The sequence below is a fragment of the Geotrypetes seraphini genome, chromosome 3, assembly GCF_902459505.1.
Source record: "Geotrypetes seraphini chromosome 3, aGeoSer1.1, whole genome shotgun sequence".
Taxonomy (NCBI): domain Eukaryota; kingdom Metazoa; phylum Chordata; class Amphibia; order Gymnophiona; family Dermophiidae; genus Geotrypetes; species Geotrypetes seraphini.
The window spans coordinates 35,760,324-35,765,638 of record NC_047086.1 but is presented as its reverse complement, the minus strand read 5'-3'; positions in this window follow the sequence as shown (position 1 = coordinate 35,765,638).

Below are 5,315 nucleotides of genomic sequence, written 5' to 3'. Positions count from 1 at the left end.
CTGATTCTGAAGGGAAAGCAGCTGGCTTTTCAGAGGGAGAGCCACGCCCTGCTCTCAGTGTACCTGCACTGCTCTGAGACTCTCCTGGGCTCCCCCCTGTGGATGGTCAGGTAAATGCAGGGTTTTCTCACAGGGGCATTTTGCCTAAACCTAATATTTACAGGCTTGGGAGCAAACCTAGCAGAACTGGGCTGAGTTTCCATGTCCTCAGCTTCTGAATAGTCAGATACGACCCCACCTTCAGTGGAGTCCTCCCCAATGTACTCAGGGAACCTAGGCTGCTGGGCTCTGCGGGGCTTAGGAACAGCTCTCCTAGGCCTGTCTCGGCCTCTCCTGGGGTTTCTAGCTGGGAACACGTCAGGCACAGAGTCTGACTGGTCACAATGGCCAAATAAAAGTTGTGTAGTAAAGTGTGGTATGCTGCTTTATGTGGTCCTATTTATGCGGTGACCTGATGCAATGAAGTGCTGAATATCAGCATTTAATTGTAAAAGTGCTCTTTCTGCCCCTGACTACCCATACAATAGCCAGTTTTGAGTTTGGCAATTAGTCCTTGATTCTATAAATGGCACCTACCGATAGTCATTTAGATTGGGACGCCTACTGTACCAATGTAGGTGCCTGCCTTATTCCCCCCCCCCCCTTTAAGAAGTCATGTTAGGCTTTTCGATTGCTGGCTGTGGCGGTATTAGCTCTGACACTCATAGAATGCCTATGAACGTCAGAGCTAATACCGCCATGGCCAGCGCTAAAAAAAAAATCTATTGCGGCTTTGAAAAATGGAGGGGGAGGGGGTTAATTTTTTTAATTGGTTCAATCAATGCTGTTAATTGAACAGCACCATTAAACATCAATTAAAAATCATTAAAAAAAAATAATTTTGGTGTAGGCGCCTTAATCGGTAGGCGCTGTGTAGGCATCAACACTGAGGCACCTACCCAAAAAGTAGGTGTGGTTATGGGCAGAGTTTTGGTGTTGGGAGAGGTAGGCACCAGTAGACATTTACCTTAGATGCTGGTATTTTAGTCCAAGAAAACCCTGGCCTAATATACCAGTACTTAAGCTGTAGACTCTTACTGGCACCTAACTTGATTTAGACACCCCTAGGCGCCATTAAAGTTTAAAGTTAAAGTTTATTAGGATTTTATATACCGCCTATCAAGGTTATCTAAACGGTTTTTACAATCAGGTACTCAAGCATTTTCCCTATCTGTCCCGGTGGGCTCACAATCTATCTAACGTACCTGGGGCTATGGAGGATTAAGTGACTTGCCCAGGGTCACAAGGAGCAGCGCGGGGTTTTGAACCCACAACCCCAGGGTGCTGAGGTAGAAATGTAGAAATGTCATCGAACATTGAATGACAATGTGGTAGGTGCCGTTTTCCACAGCGTCTACCCAGTTAGGCATCATCTATAGAGAATCAGGCCCTTAGTGCTGATATTCTGTGGCACTAACTGGCTACTACTACTTATTATTTTTATAGCGCTGAAAGGCGTACACAGCGCTGTAAAAGTATCACCAAAGAACAGCAGATAGCCCTACATAAGCAATTTAATCTGCCAGGAGCTTTATACTTATTTATTTATTTAAAATTTTTCTATACCATTTAAGAACCATTTAATGGTTCACATGAGTTAAAATTTGAGGGAACGGTACAGTTTAGGAGGTAAAGAACTTATGTGCACGACAAAAGAGCGGGACTTGGGTGTGATTGTATGTGATGATCTTAAGCTGGCCAAACAGGTTGAAAAGGTGACGGCTAAAGCTAGGGTGCATAGGAAGAGGTATGACCAGTAGGAAAAAGGAGATATTGATGCCCCTGTATAAGACTTTGGTGAGACCTCATTTAGAATATTGTGTATAATTCTGGAGGCCGCACCTTCAAAATAATATAAAAAGGATGGAGTCGGTCCAGAGGAAGGCTACTAAAATGGTTTGTGGTCTTCATCATAAGGCGTATGGGGACAGAATTAAAGAGGAAAGGCAGGAAAGGGGAGATATGATAGAGACGTTTAAATACCTACGTAATGTAAATGTGCATGAGTCGAGTCTCTTTCATTTGAAAGGAAACTCTGCAATGAGAGGGCATAGGATGAAGTTAAGAAGTGATAGGCTCCGGAGTAATCTAAGGAAATACTTTTTTTTACAGAAAGGGTAGTAGATGCATGGAATAGTCTCCTAGAAGAGGTGGTGGAGACAGAGACTATGTTTGAATTAAAAAGGGCCTGGGATAGGCATGTGGGATGTCTCAGAGAGAGAAAGAGATAATGGTTACTGCGGATGGGCAGACTAGATGGGCCATTTGACCTTTATCTGCCGTCATGTTTCTACGTTTGAATATCAACCAATATAAAAAAAAATGATGATAAACCAGTATGAAGAATTTGGTGGTCTAAGGACAATATTTTGGAGGATATAGGAAAAAAAAAAGGAAAGTCACTGTTCATTTATGCATATTGGTGAGATAGTATTGGATAGACAGAAATCTGGCAATTCAGAACCTAGTTTGGGATTGGTTTCATTGTCATATCCCCTTCTTTATGGAACCCTCTTCAACTTGATTTATGGTCTGAACCTTTCCTTCAGAAATCATTCCCCCCCCCTCCCCCACTTTAACAAAACTGTAGCGTAGGCAGGGGTGGTTCCTGGAGTCCTGCAGAACTTGCCTGTCCCTCACAATTGAAAAATGTGACAGTAAAACAGCACCCTCTATTGGTGAGACTGTGGGTGGAGGACTCCTGCTCAGCTTAGAGGGAACAGTAACAGCTCCAACACTCATAGAATTTTTATGAGCCAAGGCCGGCACTAAAAAATATGCTTTACTTTTGTAAAAAAAAAATAAATAAATAAAAAGGGGGGGGGGAGGGTTATTGGGTTCATTGTGGTAGGAACTTTCCAGATTGGTTTCCTGTTGTTCATACAGGTGTTCCCAGGTATCTGCTGCATTATTCAATATTCTGTATATCTTATTCCACTTTGTCAGGTTTTAGCTTGTTTGAGAGTGCAATCTCAAATATATGCAGATGATATTCAGTTTTATTTTCCAATGAAATGGTAAGTAAAAGGTCATTGGGATTTTTAAAGTATGAACTTGCAAATGGTTAGGAGCTGGTTGAAGGCAAACAGGTTTAATTTGAACTTGATGAAGACACATGTTCTTTTTCTGTTTATTGGAAACCAAGGCCTATTTCATCTTCCTTCACTATCATGTTGAAATCCCACTAGCACAACACTATCATTATCTTGGAGTGATTGTAGATTTATCCTTGACATTAAACCCTCATGCCAGTAATGTTATTCAGGAAGTATTTTTCAAGTTGAAACTTCTTAGGCAACAGAATTTTCAGTTGATGTTTTGTTTATAGGTCTATGACAACAACACTCTCAAAATCTTACAGCACAGCAAACATACATGCCACGAGAAACGCACAGAGCCCCTTGAAAAAATGTGTGTACCTAAATGTTCATGGGGTTATTCAAAATAACCCAGGTCCAGCACATTTACGGCTTTCCCTTGAAAAAATCACCTCAAGGTAGGAAAAATCCTCAGAGCCTCTCCTCCACCGACCAAACAACAAAATTGATGAAGAGGTGGAGCCTATCATGGGGTACAGTTATATCATTGGCATAAATAAACCTCCTTGATTGATATTTTACTAGGAAAAAGCCTTGTGCAATGCAAACCTTTAGGTATTGAATAAAGCCACCATGAAAATGTTTTACAAACAGATTTTCTTGGAAACACAATGGAGAGATCTTCATCTGAAGTGAGAAGCACACCACACACCGATGATGGCCAGCGTTTCGCCAGTCATTAGCTGCCTCAGGCTGTGAAGGTGATTAATCTATCACTGGAACTCCGCGTTGCTCCTCCTGCCAAATAATATAATAAGTGCCTTACAGAAAACTCAGAATGTGGCTGCAAGGGTGCGTACAGATCTTCTGTACTAAAGGAATTACATTGGCTCCCGATTTTTTTTGGGGGGGGTCAATTTTTAAGGAATTGAATGGTAAAGGATCGCTCTTGCAACCACTCTTAAAAGATAAGAACTTGTGCATTAAAGCCTTCTGATAAATTATTACTGGATGAGGAAGCCTGGTTCTGGAACGTTCTTCCATTTGACTTGAGAAATATGAGATCTGTATGATAGTTTGGAAAATTGTTGAAAGCACACCTTTTTGTTCAAGCGTATGATATTTAGGTATATCAAGAATGGGTTTCTGAAAGAAGCATGACAGGCTATTAGATGTATTGTTATGATTTAGGGCTCCTTTTACAAAGCCGCGCTAGCGGGTTTAACGCGTGCGACTTTTCATCACGCGCTAACCCCTGCGCTGGCCAAAACACCACCGCCTGCTCAAGAGGAGGCGGTAGCAGCTAGCGTGGCTGGCGGTTTAGCGGGCACTATTACACGCGTTAAACCGCTAGCGCGGTTTTGTAAAAGGTGCCCTCAATGTATATTTTGCTTGATTTAACATAGTAGATGACGGCAGATAAAGACCCGAATGGTCCATCCAGTCTGCCCCACCTGATTCAATTTAAATTTTTTTTTTTTTTTTTTCTTCTTAGCTATTTCTGGGCAAGAATCCAAAGCTTTACCCGATACTATGCTTGGGTTCCAACTGCCGAAATCTCTGTTAAGACTTACTCCAGCCCATCTACACCCTCCCAGCCATTGAAACCCTCCCCTGCCCATCCTCCATCAAACGGCCATACACAGACACAGACCGTGCAAGTCTGCCCAGTAACTGGCCTTAGTTCAATATTTAATATTATTTTCTGATTCTAAATCTTCTGTGTTCATCCCACGCTTCTTTGAACTCAGTCACAGTTTTACTCTCCACCACCTCTCTCGGGAGCGCATTCCAGGCATCCACCACCCTCTCCGTAAAATAGAATTTCCTAACATTGCCCCTGAATCTACCACCCCTCAACCTCAAATTATGTCCTCTGGTTTTACCATTTTCCTTTCTCTGGAAAAGATTTTGTTCTACGTTAATACCCTTTAAGTATTTGAACGTCTGAATCATATCTCCCCTGTCTCTCCTTTCCTCTAGGGTATACATATTCAGGGCTTCCAGTCTCTCCTCATACGTCTTCTGGCGCAAGCCTCCTATCATTTTCGTCGCCTTCCTCTGGACTGCCTCAAGTCTTCTTACGTCTTTCGCCAGATACGGTCTCCAAAACTGAACACAATACTCCAAGTGGGGCCTCACCAATGACCTGTACAGGGGCATCAACACCTTCTTCCTTCTACTGACTACGCCTCTCTTTATACAGCCCAGAATCCTTCTGGCAGCAGCCACTGCCTT